Source organism: Pleurodeles waltl, chromosome 12 (genome assembly GCF_031143425.1).
Source record: "Pleurodeles waltl isolate 20211129_DDA chromosome 12, aPleWal1.hap1.20221129, whole genome shotgun sequence".
Lineage (NCBI taxonomy): Eukaryota > Metazoa > Chordata > Amphibia > Caudata > Salamandridae > Pleurodeles > Pleurodeles waltl.
The window spans coordinates 656,810,536-656,830,100 of NC_090451.1; the positions used below are offsets into that span (position 1 = coordinate 656,810,536).

Genomic DNA, 19,565 nt, shown 5'->3' on the forward strand with positions numbered 1-19,565 from the left:
ATCCCTGCTTTGCTTCTTACTGCAGGGATTACCTGTCTTGATGTGAACCCATGGGATTATCTGTCCTGATGCCAGCCCCCATGAATATCTGCACTGATATCAGTCAAGGGAATTTTCAGCAGTGACTCCAGCCCCGGGGTCTAGCTGCATGGACACCTCTCCTTGGGATTGGATTATCTGTTTTGACAAACGCCCCAGGGATTATCTGCATTGATAGCAGCCCAGGGATTATTTGTCCCAATACTAGCCTCTGGGATTGTCTTGACATCACCTCCTGGATAGACCTGCATTGATACCAGGCGTTGGTATTATCTGCACTGATTCCAGTTTTGAGGTTATGGATTTGTATCAGCTCTTGGGGTTATCTGCCCTGGCACAAGCCCCTGGATTTATCTGCATTCATTGCAGGACCTGGGAGAACCTGCACAATATCTTGTTACTGGGACTGCAGCTACAGACAAGAGCTCCAGATACTGGCTCCTTTGACATCAGGCCCTGGGATTATCTGCCCTGATACCAGCCCTTGGATTGATCTGCATAGACACCATATCCAGGGGTTATCTGAATTGGTACCATACCCTGAGATTGTATAAAATATCAACCCTAGCTATTGTGTGCATACATTTCAACCCCATGGGTTATTTGTATTGATACCAACCATCAGGGTTACCTGCTCTGATACAAGCCAAGGGATTGGCTAAACTGTTGCCTTCTGGGATTATCTGGACACTACTTCATGCCAATGGCACCCTGCTTATTCAGGGCACTGCTGAGCAGCACTAGTTCCACGAGGATTACTGCACAGGGCACTTGTAACCTTACCTCAGATTATCTGCACTAGCAACCACGCCAGGGATTGTCTGCATTATTACACGGCACTGCAAGAATGATCTACACCGTCACTATAAAGACGGTTATAAAAAATGCACCATGTACAACCTGGGTATTACTAAAATCTACATATTGTGGAAGCACCTTTTTTATCTTAAACATTTTAGCACATTTTGTTGCAGCCTATCCAATACTGTATGTAATTCAAGTTTAGAATGATGATTTACACACTGACAGTGCTTTCTGACACTGACGGGGACCTTGTAACACTAAACATACTCAAGTAACTATTCTCCACTGCACCAACCAGGATTCACCTCTGGGGCTCTCTGGTTACACGCACTGACCTCTGCAGTGCATTAACTTAAAGAGGTTGCACAGTGGGCGACAGTATATTTCCCACCGATTAACTTAAATTGTGCTTATCCTTCATTTAAATTGTGGTTTATATGCAAGTTACCTGAAGGCGAAAGACCGAAGAAAGTTACAGATGATTTTGTTTTCTTTTACCTCGCCCTATACCGACTCACCCCCTCTCTGCGCACAGCATCGCAGCTCCCATACAGGTTTAATGCCCTCCGGCCACTGCCCTGGGAGAGAACTGCGCAGGTATGCACCTTCCCTCGCAGAAGGCTGTGCGCTGCACACTGTTGCCAAAAACACACAGGTGGTGCGTCCTAAGCCTGTACCCCGGCTCCTTCTCCATACTCTACCCCCCATGCCGATGAACCTACCCCTCCTGCGGCGCCTATGGCCGTGCTGCGCCTGGGTGAAGCCGGCCTTGTGCCCCCGCTCCCCGCCCACCTGTCTCCGGGCCTCCGGTCCTGGCTCGGCTCCGCTGCCACCGGTCCGGGCCGGGTCTCCGTCGCTCCTTCTTTGGCTGCAAAAGTTTCTCTCAACTCCTCTGACTGCGGGGAGGAGGGCGAGACAAGCGACGTCACCGCCCCTTCACCAATCACAAGGCCGCGCGGAGGACCCATCCTCCAACCAGGGTGGAGCTAGCGCCGGAGGGGCGGGAGTGAGAAGTGAAAGACTGGGGCAGGTGCTGGCTGTGGGGTCGGGGATCCCAAGGTGTCTCTCTTGTCAAGGATGTTCTTTTACTGTCGCAGTTAATATAGTAGTGGTGGGCGAGCTTACCAAATAACAGGGGGAGCCAGAGCCGAGCCAAAGATCTGGCTCGGCTCTTAGAGCCCGTTCACGAGCCAAGCCCTACAAATATTTGCAATGTAAACCACATTACACACCATGTAAAATTTGACCACATTTTTAAACATTAATCTTTGCTGAACTTACAGGGAAGAGACTTGCCATGCAAACCGTGTACATGGCCCAAATTACTATAGAGCAGAATTACAGTCTACCAAAATAAACAATATATTTTGTCTAACTGGTATTCAGAATTCATATGTGAAAGTGTTTTATTAAGTAGTAATGAAGAAAAAGGAGTTTTGGTGAAATAAAATATTTGTGTAAGATCACACAATTTAAGCACTAAGCCATGATTTATCCAGGTTTTCTGGTATCACTTTGTACAAATGAGCCACTAAACGGTTTTCTATTAGTATTTATTATGTAAACTGTATGTTTTCACCTCTTTCTGCATTTTCTGACATTTGCCAGGGCTGCTTTGGTTTCCCAGTTCGGCCCTGTCCAATAGAACCTTCAACTGAGCCACAGCCAGGCTTCAGGCTCACACCTGGAATGAGTTTTCAGTGCCTTGACCATCTCTAAAATATAGCGCTTTTGAAATGTTAACAAACTATAAATGGATCAGCTGATTCATTTCCAGACTGGACCAAATGTTTATAAGGCCTAGCCTTCCCTGCCCAGCTTATAGAAAATATAACACTGAAGGGCCTGTCCAGTAAACGGACCCACTGTCTTTTTCAGACACCTATTAAACTGTCACATAGACCCATGTCCTGTGTTGCACATAAATCATCCCTGGCTTTTTTATAAACAGCACTTTGCATGATGGGATTTTGAGCCCATCCTTATATTACTCAGAATTAAACTACAAGTCCTAGAAAGCAAGACACAGTTGGCTAAAAAGGCAGAACAGGTTCAGGTTGTCACACAAGGAATTGGGCCAGATGGGGGCTGGGTGTGTACGCGCGCACCTCAACTGGTAACAGATTTCAATGTATCCTATATCTAGTACGACTAGCTCATCTAGTCCGTTTATTGCTTTGCATTCTGGGACTTGTAGTTTTGCTTTGTTGGTTAACATTTTAGGACTACATCCCCATGAATGAAAAGAATAAAAAACACATTAGCAACTGAGAGGTAACATGGGCAGCTTCAGAGCTTAGTAGCTACTATTCTCTTTGAGGACTGCTGGACAAACTTCCTGAGATTTTTTTATTTTTATTTTCATTCCAGTACAAGTGGCACTGCTTTTATAAAGAAAAAAATCTATAACCATTTCTCTGGATTGCAGCACAGCTCACTTTGAATGCAAATTATTAAATCATGACATATTGTGTAATACATGGCTGATTTCAATATATGTAAAAATAGGTGAATTTAATTTACTTATAACTGTCTGATTGTGACATCACTGGCCACCAGTAATTAGAAAATGTCAGCTACTCTACTAAAATAATTTATGACAGCTGAGTTGTGATGTTGCAATGCATGTTTCTAGAACCAAGCAACAGTGTGAAAACCAGGTCAGGAATCAGAACTAGACCTGGTGCTAGAAAGATGAAAGGGAGAACTAGCTTTTGAACTGAAATATTTTTCCCAGAAGACGAGCAGATAAGGAGAGAATTATAGCAGTTTTGTGTTTATTGCCCTGCCAGTTTTTTTTTGGAAGATACAACAATCAATACCTAGATTTCCATAGAGTCTAAGCCATCTTTTTGAAAGTGATTCCTATTAAATTACTTGTAATTTGTTTTTGCAACAAATTACTGGCTGCAAATTGTTATGTTTTATTTTGCACCTCAAATTCTACATTTACAGTACATATCTGCAACTGCATTATATCTTTTTTCATGAAGGAGAAAGAGACCAAGGATTTAGGTTGCTTGGGGAAGATTGTGTAACCATGTTTTATAAGGACGAAGCTACACCTCTGACTTAAATTAAAAGGATATTACAAGTCACCTCCGAGTCTCAAGGCTTTGTACACAAACTCGTCCTTCCGTGTTGTCCCGCTATGCGGTCACAGAACTGCACGCGACTTGCAATAGCCTTATAGAGTACATTAGTGGGGAATTTATCTGATGTATACTTTTTATATACACTAATGCATGGAATGAGGTATCACAAAGTGGTTTTGCAAAAACATAGAAAGTTTTAAAGCATGAATAATAACGTTGCCTGTCTGTTGGGAGTCCAGGCTCCTGCCAGACTCCGACAGGTGTGGGAAGCAGCTGGGCCCAAATGGACCAGCTGCCATCAGACAAACTTTCCAAGTCTATTTTTAGAACTTGTTTTCATCTTCATGGGGGAAACGTTCTGGCCGGATGATTATTGCCTGGGGATAAAATCTGAATTATGTCACTTTGGCTGAGGTTAAACAGAAAGGAAACCCGTCAAGACACTGGGCCCGGCACCGGAGCAAGAAAACGTGGGTTTGTGATGAGGAATCGTGGCTCCCTTAGGGCCGTTAGTGTTTCCAGCAAGAACAAGCATTGGCAAAGACAATAAGTTTGGCCCTGGCAGAGTGCATGATGGTATATTTTCTATGTTGGAAGCATGTGCCACAAAAACATTTTTAAAAACTCTCATGCCGCAATCTAAACGCGGAGCTTATGTGCTTACAACAAAATACAAGTATGTAAGTAATTAATTTAACAAGGAAGTCAGGAAATGTGAAAGTCGTTAACTTTGAAGGGGGATGTTGCGCTTGATGATTTTATAACAATTTTAATATTGGACAGAGGTGGTATTCTTACCCAGTTCAGTGGCACTGTTTATCGGACTCTAAAGCATGAGAGAAACCGAGCGGTGAACTCAGCGGTCACATTAACACACCAGCCTATTATTTCAAAGAGTTATGCCATCTGTTTCTCTTTCTAACCCTAAATGGGTGATATTAAACGGGTTGGTAGGGTATGCCTTGGAAATATGTCTTGCCACTCTGGCGACAGATAGGGACAGGTGGCATTTGAGAATAGCTGGGAACTTCCCAAGATCCCTCATGACTGGGCAGAAATAACACAAGCCTCTTACAGAGAAGGGACTGTCCCACACTGCAGCAGGCAGGGCATCTGTGCATATCATTTTCTGGAGGAGTCACCTGCTGGGCATGAGGACGCTGGCATTCTCTGTGGGAGCACGCTGTTTCCTTGGGGATCAAGGTCTTGTGTCATTATACCCACTTGAGGGTAAAAACTTACTTTCAGTCTATCACCTTTTTTGACAAACATCAATATCCCTATAACCAGGGATTATGCGATTGTGCAGCTGTGGCAATTTTTTCATAATTACAGTTTTGCCGAATTTGCCACACAATCTTTCAACTGCCACATAATTTGCATATTTTAACAAAAAAATAGTTTCTAGCTCAAATGATTCAAAAGTTATTAAAATTGCGATCCTACATGTTGCAGCTCAGTGTAAGGCCTTTTGCAAAGCTGGTGTGGTCACCTTTCCGTTGGCTATTGCTACATTTAGGTGTTAAACTGGTACTAAAGAGGTGCAACCAGGGCCCAGAAAGTTACCAAGTCTAGAAATCGCACAACAATGAAGTAAAATGATTATAAAATGTGCAGCTTTTTGCCGCAAATATGCCTTCTCTTTCCACATAATTTACTCAACTCTGCCGCATAACTTGGCCCTCTCCTGCCGCATAATGTCAGTGGCCTTGCCTATAACCGTGGCCACTATCTTTTTCTACATGATTCCATTCCGGTTTCCAACACCAATTTTTGTGACACTCTTAGGGAGGCTAACACCTGTTTCCCTATACCTTTTTAGAGGTGAAACACCCACTTCGCACAACCAGTGCCATATATCTATTTCACCCTGCCCACTTGACATTTTTCACTACACTCACTTCTGGGGTAAATATCCTCTTGAATTTATTTACTTTGTTGGTAAATACCTACATCACTATACAAACTACGGGTAAATACCAATTTCACTATACCCACTCTCGGGGTGAATACCTTGTTAGAGATAATCCCTTATTTGAGAGACCCTCCTTGACGGTAAATACCGATTTCCTGAACTCATTTTCCGGGCAAAAAAATGATATATAATTTTATAGAAATTAAAGCAGAGGAGGGGGCAGTGGAGGAGCCTTTTGGGGGACTGCAACAATGTGTGAGTTGGGCCATGAAGGATTGAGCTACATGATGGCGGGCATGAGAGAAACACAAGGGAGACAGCAATATGCCAAGCTGGGAGAGAAGCACACTATGGAGACAGCACCACAGAGCCCAGGGGAAAAGTACCAGGAGACAGAGCGAGAAGCCACAGGATTAAGAGAGAGCAAATGCAGAGCACAAGCTGAGGGTATTTGAGGTAGGAATAACACAAGAGGGAGAGAGCTGGGAAACGTGCACTGTGGTGGCGCACTAAACCAAGTAGGAAAAAAGTATTTCCCTAAAAGTGAGCAGTGAAAGGACACAGGTCAGCCATTTAAAATGATGGTAAAGAGGCTATGCTCCAAGGGAGGGACAAACACAAGATGGACAAGGAAAGCCATCAAATAAGAAGCAAGCAAATGAGAGTGAAAAGCCAATACATGGTTGGGCCCTAAGCCTCTGCAAGTTTTTGTAAGCCCTCAAGAGGCCTTTCACAACCAGACAGCTTGTGCTCTCAGCCTAAAAGGGAAAAAAAAATATGCGTGTTCATAGATAGGCATTTTTGTACTGCATTTCTACCTTCTAGGAATGTGGATGTCCTTCAGGGTCTTGGACCAAAAAGTGGTAAAGTGGTTCATGGACAATGTGCAGAGCTGGATTTATCTTTTAACAGGCCAGTCTTAGTAACTGGTGGCATTATAACCTTCCGACCCACCTCAAATTAGTGTTACACAAATTTGTGAGGATGAAAGGCTTAGTCACCCTTTCAAGAATTCACAACTATGATCTTTAGGTCAGGTGAGCAGCTTTCTTGAGCAAAGGGGAAGAAGAGGAAATCACAGACATATTCGTCCCAGAAGGCTACCACAGATAACATTGTAGTTTTTATTATCAACATTAGTAGAATACTTCTTCCACCAAGCACTTTTGTTACCCAAGCAGAGAGCGGCAGGTGGTGGTGGTTTGGGTAGGAAGGGAGAGAAGCAGAGGGTATTGTAGAATGCAACAGAATAGCTGCATACCAGAGGGGTCTCAACAAGCGTCCGTGAGGGTCAGCTGGTGCCAACACATCAGCAAATTAAATCCACAGCAGCTGCTGGTAAAAATATCTGCCTTCTTCTTGAAGGCTCAGCTCTCAAATGTTTGGCCTGAGATGAGTGATTAACCCTGGGAGGGGCTTAGGGCATCCTGCTATCCAAAAACCTGCAAAAAATGAGGTTGTGTCCAGTGGGGCCTCGTTTGGAATACTACACAGAGGTCTGAATGTCCCCTTCTCACTACTGCAGTGGTTCTTGACCTGTGTTACGGGAACTCCTGACTAATAAAGTGTACATAATTAAAGAAACAGAATATACAATTGAAATTTTAAAATCTTTCTGTAAATGAGAAGGAATTTTAAACTGGAGGCTAAAAATTAAGTTAGTATCCTCTGTTTGAATCGTGAGAACAGTGCAAGTGCAAACAGAATGTAGTATGGATAATGTAGTATGGATAATGTTTGACAATTGGATTTAGAAAAGCTCCAATCTTCCCATAACAATTACAATTTGATTTTTTTATATTTGTGGATTCAATTAAATACTTCATCTGTGTATGCTTGATGAATGCTTGTTTTTGTATTTTCGTGTATAGTTTTGCAGTTCAAATCATCAATATTGCTTAGGCTGGGGTCCCCAGACTCAGTGGGGGCCTGCAGACAGAAATAATGATTCAGTGGGGGTCCCTGGGTTCTAGTAATGATTACATGGGGATCCACAGAGTCCAAAGGTTACGAACCGCTGAAGGACTGTGTCCAGGTCTAGAGGAAACACCTTGAGTACTGTTCCCAGGTCTTGGGTAAGCATCTGACATAATGTGCAGGTTCTGGAGCCTTATCTGCAGGTTTTATCTGAAATACTGTAGACAGTGCTGGTGGTCCCATCTGGAGTATTGTGTCCAGGTATGAAGATTACTCATCCATTGCTCTCCAGTTGTCACGGATCCACCCACGTGTGAGTAGCTGATCCACTCTAGGTTTTAGCTATGCATTTTGATACTCGTAGTTCGCTTTCTTCATTAGAAATCTAGGAATGCGAATATCAGAAAGTAAACAAGATTGGCCTAGAAAATCGGTCTCACCTTTATCTGCTAATGCAGATCTATTAGCTTTGCTAATTCTTTTTGTCGATGCTTTTCAAAATTAGCCAAAGCTGTGTTATCAGCACAAAAATAAACACAAAATTCTTGTAACTCATTAATGTTAGTGAAGGAGGTCCCATACTAGAGCTCACGCTGATTGGAGGTCTTCAAAAGATGGAAACCTGCTGAGGTCAGCAGACCACCATGTCAGTGATTGCCTTTCTATAAAGTAAATATTTTTTTCCCTAAGGAAAACAGAGCTGCACTTAAAAGGAAAGTTAATTGTATTTATTTATGTTTTTAAAGAGTTCGCAGTGGTCTCATGGGCCACTGACAACTTCCCAACATTTTGTTTTTCAAATTCATGAATTCCTCTTCCGTTTACTGAATGCATTAACACCTCCTCTGAGTTGTCAGTGAACGGCCACTGTTTTGCAACTGGATTTTGGAAGCAAAACACTGATACTAAAAATACCAAGTTGGTATTTAGATGGGACACCTACAACACGGCCCTTTCAAACACCAAATCAATATGAATTCCGGCCCTCATGTTCAGACTCCTCGGATGGGACTGGCACACAGGAACAAGCACTTCAACCTCAAAACCCCGAATAGGGTCATTTACAGCTGTCAACATACTTCACAGGCTTGGTCCGAAATTCAGACAATATTGGCGGAGACCGATTAGCTTTGCTGAGAAACAGAATAATGAAAGTCGAAGAAACCAGTGCTTAATTTGTGCTTGTTGTTTCCGGTGCTGAGCACCGGCACTTATTTTTGAGGGCCGGGGCTTATTCTTATGCCTCAAGCATTTGCTGCGAGCAAAGGACACATAGGAAAGACGGAAGAAGGAAAAACTAAAAAGCGTCATAAAGTGAGAACGTTGCAGGATGAGCTGAAGGGGCAGGGGTGGCCGTAAATGGATTGAAGAGGCCCGAGATGCCTTCAGGATTCAGTATTCAGTGCTGACAGATTTAATTACAGCAGCCTCATGTTTAAGAGAAGGGCTTTGAGCACCGCACCTCTTTATTTACAAATTAAGCACTGGAAGAAACTCTTGACAGCTGCGGGGATATGGGACATGGAACAAGTTACGGTTTGAGACATCTCTGTGCCGACCTCGTGACAGGAGAGAAGGGATATGAGACAGCTCTGTGCGGAGTTCGTGGCTGGAGAGAAGGAACATGGGACAGTCTGAGACAGCTCTGTGCCGAGCTTGTGACAGTTGTGGAGAGATGGGACAGGTGAAGGTATAAGGCACCTCTGTGCATCCATTGGCGGTGGAGGAGCACATAGGGCTAGGAGTTCGAGGCCCCCCTCTGCACCTCAGTTTTATAGCTGCTTTTACTGCCCCCAAGGGATAAGAGGTCCTTTTCACTTCCCTGGATAGGGTAATTGGGTCATTGCTTCGCAACTGGGCCTAACCTGGTTTTGGCAGTCACTTAAGAAGCTCGAGCCTTCGAAAGGTTTTTTGGCACATCCAGCCGCATGTCAGACTCGCCTGTTCTTGGTGCCAGTTATGGCGGCAGCAAAGTCATTTTTGGTCTGCTTTCCATCGACCATATAAGGAGAAATACCAGAGAAACACCGACTTTTATCAGCAAAACAGATCCTTACCGGTGCGAGGGCGTCCTCTGCTGGTGATTGCTGGTGGTGTATAGCTGATCATGGTGACTGTTTTAGTAGTTCACAGAGCCTCGCCTCACTTGTTTAATTTACTTGATAGACTTACCGGGGTCCTGCTTTAGGATAAACTCAGAAAAAAGCGGGTCCTTACAATCTCATCTTTTTCAGCACTGAAAAACGGTCTTTGGTTAACGCAGCTTCCACGTGACACAACAGGAGTGGAAGAGTCCAAGCCATGTTTTTTCTGGGTGGCGATCTGGGTTGGGTGGGTGTAAGGACGCCTCTGCTTGCTTTATGTGGCACATTTCCTAACCCATGTAATTTCTGACAGCATTACGTGTCATTTTTTAAATCTCACAGAGTCTCTGGAAGCAGGGGCGGCTGGTGTTCAAGGGCTAAACGGCTGTGCCCCTAGCCTTTTCTGGCTTCTCTAGTGAAGCATATATTTAAATACATTATGAAAGTAAAACATTTTCTGCACATTTTCAGAGTGAAAGTTGTGCACTTTCAAAAGCCCTACTGCGCCTGCGTGAGTATGTGGCTTAAAGCTGCACAGGAGGGCTGACAGGGCTTGCCCATGCAAAGCCCTTACGTTTTCTCAGAACACAGTGACGTCCCTGGCTTATCTCCTCCTCCACCAGGAGCTCTGATAGTTAACAGCCTGGAGCGTTTTTTGTTCAGACCGGGTTTCTAAAAACTTGCTGCCACTCTGATATTATTACTCCACCCTTTCCTATATACTCAAATGGTGGAGTGTGATCAGAAGGCCTTACTGGCCTTGCCGCACTCTGTGATGAAATGGTTAAGGGTCGGTTAAGAAGCATGTTACCAGAGGTCACATTTTATTAAGAGAATGTGGCATTTGGCAAAATAAATCCTATTTTCCTGCATTACAAGGAGTCTGTGCCAGAGAAATGGAATAAATACAATAAATAACTTCATCCATGGCTCTCTGAGAGGCAGGAGTGTGATCTGAACACTTCAAGTCATAAATATGCCAAATATAACCATGCATACAAGTAAGTTGGAGCTCTATCTTTTTTACAGAAAATAAGAAAAAAATCTGTTCTCTCAGCTCTCCTCTTACTTCCCTGCCTCTGCAGGCGATTTTGTCTCTCAAAGGCAGTAATGGTTCCAGTAATTTATCATGGCTAGTTATGCTTGTTTTATTTCTTCTGCACACTAATGATGTGATATGTCATATTAAACATGTAATCTGCAGCTCAAATAAAAGCTAGCTTTTATCACTGTAACTGCTGGATCCTGGATAGGTGAGGCTATGTGTGTTTGTTTGAATACGTATTTGCAGGGCTTGACTGAGTGGCTGAGAAAATGTGGGTGTCTGTGTATCTGTGTATAACGTTGTGTGAATGGCAGTGGATGACAGTGTGGATGAGCGAATGGGTAGGGGGCCAAAGGCAGTGGGTGAGTAGGTGAATGGAAATAAGTGGGTAGTGAGGCTCACTCACAAGGTGCAAATCCGTCTTGTATTTGTGCCCCACCACCGCTTTCAGTCACCAGTCACCAGCCACCACTGTCTGGAAGGTGGAAGACCTTGTGTGCAGGACGGGAGAGCTACATGCTCATCACTTGTGAAATGCGAGCCATGTTACCTATTGATGCTTGTTCAATTCTGTTTAATTTCATTGGCAAATCTCTGTGCCAGGGAGTGAGAACATTTGCCATTGAATCCTCCTTGCATACCATCAGTGCCCCCATTTCAACCTTCAGCCTCGGTATTTAATGGTCAGTATTGTGCCATGGGTGTAGGAAGCTGCCTCTCTATATAATGCACAAAAATGAAGTGCACTGTGTAGAGTCCTGTGGCTCCCCAAAGTTTTTCCAGAGGCAGAAATAGATAGGTCTAGTGCTCTATTTGTGGTAGTGTGGGCAAGCAGCTAATCAAGGAGTCGTGTTAAGCATTTCTTGTACTCACAGAGGCAATAAATGACACACACAGACAAAGAATAAATCCAAGATCAATTTAGAAAAGTAACAGTTGCTTTTATATATGCTTTGAACCAAAGATCTTCGTTACAAGATAAGCAGTTTTTAAATAAAAAAAATACTTTTTAGTAGTAAAAAATCGTCACAGTGCAATTTTCTAAGTCTTCAAGGTTAACCTATGGGAGGAAAACAAGAATGCAGTTTTGCAGGTAAGTACATGACTTACAGATCCAGTCTTCAGGGTTTTAGGTCAACACTAGGCAAGGTTAAAATCGGCACCAAGAGTGCACCCACAGGGGCATCCGGGTGCAGAGGTTGAATTCAGAGTCGGGTGCCCAATGTTAACCAATGGAGACTGGGGTGAATTAAGAAACGCTGATCACAGGTAGGTAAAAGCGGTGTCAGGTTGGTCTCCTGCAGTTGAGGTAAGCACCGGGGGAAGGAGGGGAGCAGGGACACAAGGCAGCACCAAACTTACACCCTCAGCAGCACAGGGGCGGACGGGGTGCAGAGTGCCAACACAGCATTGGGTGCCCAATGTTAATCAATGGAAACAGGGGGTAACCAATGAAACGCTACTCACAGGTGAGTAAAGCGGGGTCAGGGGTTGATCTCCTGGAGTTAAGGTAAGTACAAAGGGGGCCACAGGGCAGCGCCAAATGTATACCCTCAGCAGCACACTGGCAGCTGGGTGCAGAGCGCCAACACAGCATTGGGTGCCCAATGTTATCCAATGGAGGAGATCTGTTTCCGAAACAGGCTGCAGGCTCTGGGCCGGAGGATGGGCGAGGACAACCCACAGCTACCCAGGTAAGTAGAGATGCCAGGGGTCATAAGAACACTGACTGTCCAGCTCCCCAAGGCCCAAAGGCTCTGGATGCAGGGGTGTCAGGGGTGTCTTTTGGTATTGGAAACAGCTTACCTGGAAGATCGGGTCAGGTGGAGTCCTCGGATTGTGACTGCAGGGGTCGCTGTGGAGACCGGAAAGGATAAGCCCATGTGAGACACTTGTTCAGAAGCACCAGGGAACCTTCAGAGGACCGGGGGGGGCACTTGGACTTGTCTGGTGCAGAGGAAGATCCAGAAGCATTTTTGCAATTCTCAGGCAGACCTCTTCTTTGGAGTTGGTTTCTTCTAGACAGGTCTACTGTCCACAGGAGTTCTTGGTCTTTATCTCAGGCAGGCAGGCCTTCCAAGCCTCTGGAAGTCACCGGGCTGAAGGACAAGTAGTCTTTTGGGAGCAGGTGTTTCAAGGGCTGCAGACAGGCCAGCAGGGCTATGGCCAAGTCAGTTTGTGTCTTTAGTCTTCTCTGCTAATGCAACTTCTTTAGCGTCCAGCTCTTCTTAGGTCAACAGGTATCTGAGTTCTAGGGCTCAGAGGTGCCATCTAAATACTGAATTTAGGGGCATTACAGGGGTGCCAGGTGGTAGTCAATGGGCTACTCACCTTTAAGATGACTGCACTCTTCTTATGGTGACTTCCTTTGGCAAGTGGTAATAGCCCAACCCTTTTGGCCGAGTTCCTTCCAAACAAGATGGGGGATTTAAAAAGTAGTGTCCAATTCAGCTTGTCCACCTTAGGGGTGGGACGACAGGAAGTGGATACTCCTCCTAATTTAACTAATTTTCCCTCCAGTTCTGCTGGCAAAATGGGGTCAGGAACTGGGGTTCAGCCTTTTCTACCATTTTGGAGAGGCCTGGGTGGTCCTTAACAGGCAGCAAGGCCTTTGAAGCTCCCTGCCCTGGAATGTCTATCATGCCTGGATGAGGTGTTATCACCTCCACCCAGAGCAGGCCTTTGTTCTGAGCCCTCAAGAGTGTTGGACTCTGGTAAAAACCAGTGCAGCCATCTTAGACAGTCAGTGCCCACGCTAGGTTTTCAGGGGGCACCTCTAAGGTGCCCTCTGAGTGCATGTATTAATAAATCTATCACTGGATTCAGTGTGAGTTTATTAATACAAAATGTTTGATACCAAACATCCCTATCTTCAGTGAAGCCATCATGTATACTGGGGGAACTCGTAATGACCAGTGTCTAGCACATGTATTTAACATGGCTCCTCTGTTCACTTACTATGTCTGAGAACCGACAAAGACATAGCAGGGGCATATCTGCTCATGCAGGTATGCCCTCACATGTAATATAATGCATCCTGCCTTTAGTGCTGGAAGGCCTGCTAGAGGGGTGACTTACATATATTGCATGCAGTGTAAAGGGGACAGGGCACACAGGCTGTGTGCCATGTCAGGTTTTCATTTTAGTTCTGCACCAGGACATGCAGCCTGCAAAAGCAGCACTGTGTGCACTTGGTTAGAGGGTGGCACAACTTGTACTGCAACCCTTAAGGGCCTTCCTTTTGTACACCGTGCCCTAGTTACCAGGGAAACCATTTCCTAGGGACATACACTGGTAGCTAGAGATTTGCCAATTGTGGAAAATGACTGTGCAGTTTGGGGGAAAGAGATCTGCCACTGGGGACCTGTTTAGCGGGGACCCAGTGCACTTTCAGTTGAAATTGTACCAGAAACCTGGCAATAAGTTTTGTGGGTGTGACCATGTCAAAAGAGGCACTTTCCCGCATGACCCCCTCCCAAACAAAAGAGGATGAAACTAACCCTTCCCAGGAGAGTCTTCATCTTCTAAGTAAAACAACCTGAAAATATCATCTGCATTAGCATGGTCTTTACTTTCCTACAATGGGTGACCCAATTCCATGGGTGCCCGCTTGAATGCCAAAAATGAACTCCAATATAGAAGCACCATCATTTTGCCAAGGTCCTATAATTACTTCTAAGATGCCATGACAACATTTTTGCCAAGGGTAACACAAAGGGGTGCTGCCCATGGTAAAATACATGTGGATTCTTGTGCTGGAGTGTACCCATATGCCATGGGTTCCATCCAACATGAGCCAAAAATTACCTCCAGTATAGCGGACCAGGAACACACTCACTAGCATAACACACATTCACACACACATATGCTTGCACATATACACTCAGTCTCATACATACAAACTTGCACCCACATTCACACTTCATATCACACTTTCTCACTCACACTCCCATTTTTCAATCCGCCTCTAATAGAAAAGCGTGCACTCCTGAGACCCATGCTTTGTCTTTCCTGTTATTAGAGAAGCCTGGAATAAATGGTAAATTTAATCACCAGGCTTTATGGAGTAGCTTGTGAGCTACTAGTAGCTCTCCCCGTAACTGTAAGTAGCTCTCCAATGTGCAACCCAGTTTACTAAAGTAGAAGCTTTCTTTGTTCTGAATTTTTGTTATGTGTATTTGTAAAGCACACTATCACCTGCTATATATAGCACTGCGCTGATCCAATGCTTAAAAACTTTGCTAGATAAACAGAATTTGAGGTGAGCAAATCTAGAGTGTTGCTGGTGTTGCAGGGTGCTCCTTGCTAGAGCTGCTCTCCACCTAAACTTGGGAACTACCCAAAGTTCTCTATTCTTTTTTGCATAATTTATGCGTCACTCTAACCCTGAAAGGGATTTGTTTTGACTTATACTGGGAGCTCCCTTGTCTCTGGACAAAGCTAAACCTCTCTGATGGGCTCTAATGAGAGCGAAACACGTGTCGGTTGTTGCTTTTACTCATTCCAGGTTGGCTTGGACGGTACTTACCAGTCCAAAGCTGTAATACTGTGTATGGAGTGGTAAATGGCTTTTGTCATTTTACAGTGCGGCAAGGTTGACACTGCCAAACCTATGCTTAAAGACTCTGCGGTATAAATGGCAAAATACTTTGTCACTATCTACCTCGGCGTGGATAGCACTGTGCTGATCCAATGCTTAAAAACTTTGCTAGATAAACAGACATTTGAGGTGAGCAAATCTAGTGTCACTGGTGTGTCAGGGTGCTCCTTACTAGAGGGCATGGATACTGGGGCTACTGGTATCTATGGGATGGGTTAATAATTCTCTTAGAAGTTAGACCCTGAGGGGGCACTAAAAAATGAGGAATAAATGAGGTGAGCAGTAATCTCAGACCGGATTCCTTCAGTAATTCCAGATTTTAACCCAGACGTCACCTCGAGTAACTGTGGTTTAAAGTAAACATCTTGTAATTCAGTGAACAAAGTGACTCCTGTTACCTGCCGTACCAAAATTAACTGTATATTTACAATGAGGGTCTTAGACTTCAAAGGAGCCGGACTCATTCAAAAAGCCACTGAGGACCTGGCTGTTTCCATCGGTCTCTGCCCTGTCCTCTTCAACTTCAGTTTTGGCCAATGCTCGGACAACCTGCCTCGAGTCACAAGTCGCTTTACAAAATGTATATTCCTACATTTAACATCATCAATCATCGTCTGTTGACTTTTTTGCTAGAAATATTAACACCCTTGTTGGCCAAGGTTTCCAAGCAGGCCCGTGACAATTTGTCATGCTTGGACAGGCTTAACAGAAACATCTCAGGAGAACTTTGTGTGATATTTTTGTCTTGTGGAAATAATAATATGTAGGCCCACACTTTTTATGAATTCCTGGTATGGTGGTCCACTATACTAATTCATCCACTCCTTGAACCTGTGTTTGACATAATGGTTCGAATCCCAGTGGGTCTACAAAGCTTTTTGTCCTTTCAAAGTCTAAACATATTAATACGGAATTAGCTAATTTTCTAACTGCCGCAGGAGGTTTGGACCCCTCTCAACATGGTTTTAGGCAGGCTGATATCACAGAATCAGCGCTATTCACCACCTCGGATACGATTCGTAGGTTGGTGGATGAGGGACAAGGAGCCATATTAGTCCTATCAGACTTATCTGCAGCATTTGATACTATTTCGCCACAGATTATGTTATCCCACCTCTATCAAGCAGGGATTAGAGGCAATGCTTTGAAGATTGTTTAATCTTTCTTAAAAGATAGATCGATCACGGTGAGCTGCAGAGACTTCCAGTCACCGGCATATTCCCTACCATGTGCAGTCCCTCAGGGCTCCTCACTCAGCCCCACATTATTTAATTTGTACATTGCACCTTTAGCCAGACTTATTCGTACATTTGGTTTCACGCCTACCTCCTAAACTGATGACACTCAACTGATCATTCCTGTCTCTAAGAACTGGGAGGAAGTGGCAGACCACTTTAACAACTGCATGCAAGAAGTCAATAGGTGGATGGGCTTAAACTGGCTTAAACTAAAAGGAGATAAAACCAAAATTCTGTGCTTCGGTTCGGTCCCGGCAAAGAATTATGGAATTCAAGCTGGTGGCTGTCAGAATGTGGAGTCTCTCCTGTGCCTATTGCGGCAACATTTTTTGGGTGTCATCTTTGATAACTGTCTCACCTTTAAGTCGCAGGTTAATCATGTTGTTAAAACCTGTTTTTGGGCCTTGAGAATGTTGAAAAAGATCTTTCCTAATCTAACAAGGGAATGGAGAGTCAGTTATTTTGGAATTGGTAATATCCAAATTAGATTATTGTAATGCCTTGTCACTCAATTTGGATAATGTTTCACGTAGGAAGCTGCAGCTTATTCAGAATACAGCTGCCCGGTTCATTTTAAACCTTCCTTGCTCGGTGTCTGCCAGTGGCAGTTTGAAACAATTACATTGGCTACCAGTAGCAGAGCGCATTAGGTTTAAAACCCTATGTCTGACCCTATAAGGCGGTGCATGGTAGAGGATCTGAATATCTATCCTCAAGACTACATTGGTACAGTCCCAGCCAGCAACTTAGATCTATGGGAGCCCTCTGGATTCATGTCCCTCACACCCATAGGGTTAGATGGGGGGACAAGGCGTTCACGGTAGCTGCTGCCAAATGCTGGAATCTACTCGCTCAGACTTTAAGGCAGGAACAACATTTCTTGGCCTTTGGAAAGTCAGTTAAAACTTGGCTTTTCCCACGTGTAAGGAAATGGCTCCCTGTTGCAGTTACCCCCACTTTTTGCCTGATACTGATGCTGGCTTGACTGAGAAGTGTGCTGGGACCCTGCTAACCAGGCCCATGCACCAGTTTTCTTTCACCTAAAATGTAACATTGTTTCCATAATTGGCACACCCCTGGCACACAGATAAGTCCCTTGTAAAAGGTACCAGTGGTACCAAGGGCCATGTGACCAGGGAAGGCCCACAAGGGCTGCAGCATATGTTGTGCCACCCTCAAGGACCCCTCACCCAACACATGCACACTGCTATTGCAGATTGTTTGTGTTGATGGGGAGAAAAAGGCAAAGTCGACATGGCATCCCCCTCAGGATGCCATGCACATAAAATGCTGCCTGTGGCATAGATAATTCACCCCTCTAGCAGGCCTTACAGCCCTAAGGCAGGGTGCACTATCCCACAGGTGAGGGCATAGCTGCATGAGCAATATGCCCCTACAGTGTCTCAGTCTATTCTTAGACATTTTAAGTACAGTGTGGCCATATTAAGTATATGGTCTGGGAGTTTGTCAAAAACGAACTCCACAGCTCCATAATGACTACACTGAATACTGGGAAGTTTGGTATCAAACTTCTCAGAATAATAAACCCACACTGATGCCAGTGTTGAATTTATTAAAAAATGCACACAGAGGGCACCTTAGAGATGCCCCCTGTATTTTACCCAATCCTTCAGTGCAGGACTGACTGGTCTGTGCCAGCCTGCTGCCGAGAGACGAGTTTCCGACCCCATGTGGTGAGGGCTTTTGTGCCCTCTGAGGACAGAAACCAAAGCCTGCTCTGGGTGGAGGTGCTTCACACCTCCTCCCTGCAAGAACTGTAACACATAGCAGTGAGCCTCAAAGGCTCAGGCTTCGTGTTACAATGCCCCAGGGCACTCCAGCTAGTGGAGATGCCCACCCCCTGGACACAGCCCCGACTTTTGGCGGCAAGTCCAAGGGAGATAATGAGAAAAACAAGGAGTCACCCACCAGTCAGGACAGCCCCTAAGGTGTCCTGAGCTGAGGTGACCCCTGCCTTTATAAATCCTCCATCTTGATTTTGGAGGATTCCCCCAATAGGAATAGGGATGTGCCCCCCTCCCCTCAGGGAGGAGGCACAAAGAGGGTGTAGCCACCCTCAAGGACAGTAGCCATTGGCTACTGCCCTCCCAGACCTAAACACCCCCCTAAATTCAGTATTTAGGGGCTCCCCTGAACCTAGGAAACTAGATTCCTGCAACCTGAAGACGAAGGACTGCTGACCTGAAGCCCTGCAGAGAAGACGGAGACACCAACTGCTTTGGCCCCAGCCCTACCGGCCTGTCTCCCCACTTCAAGAAAAACTGCAAAAGCGACGCATCCCCCAGGGTCCAGCGACCTCTGAAGCCTCAGAGGACTACCCTGCATCTAAAAGGACCAAGAAACTCCTGAGGACAGCGACCCTGTTCAACAAACCTGCAACTTTGCAACAAAGAAGCAACTTTTAAAGACCACACGTTTCCTGCCGGAAGTGTGAGACTTTCCACTCTGCACCAGATGCCCCCGGCTCGACCTGCGGAAAACTAACTCTACAGGGAGTACTCCCCGGCGACTGCGTGCCCGTGAGTAGCCAGAGTTGACCCCCCTGAACCCACACAGCGACGCCTGCAGAGGGAATCCAGTGGCTCCCCCTGACCTCGACTGCCTGCTTCAAGGAACCCGACGCCTGGTAAACACACTGCACCTGCAGTCCCCAGGACCTGAAGGAACCAAACTCCAGTGCAGGAGTGACCCCCAGGTAGCCCTCTTCCTAGCCAAGGTGGTTGCTACCCCGAGGAGCCCCCCCCCCCCATGCCTGCCTGCATTGCTGAAGAGACCGCAGGGTCTCCCATTGAATCCTATTGCAAACC

At 45.2% G+C, this 19,565-nt stretch overlaps 1 protein-coding gene and 1 long non-coding RNA gene across 12 annotated transcripts in view; one reads left to right on the plus strand and one right to left on the minus strand.

Moving 5' to 3' along the window:
- PBXIP1 (PBX homeobox interacting protein 1) overlaps positions 1-1,746 on the minus strand; it is a 113,376-nt gene extending 111,630 nt beyond the window's left edge. For 9 of the 10 annotated variants that reach the window (XM_069218370.1, XM_069218368.1, XM_069218367.1 and 6 more), the window contains exon 1: positions 1,636-1,746. The gene's annotated coding sequence lies outside the window, so the exon portion shown is untranslated. The remainder of the gene's footprint in view (positions 1-1,635) is intronic. The other variant, XM_069218364.1, reaches the window with a different exon arrangement.
- The window catches only part of LOC138268585 (uncharacterized), a 331,134-nt gene that overhangs the window by 259,355 nt on the left and 52,214 nt on the right, over positions 1-19,565 (plus strand). The gene's annotated exons all lie outside the window — the stretch shown is intronic.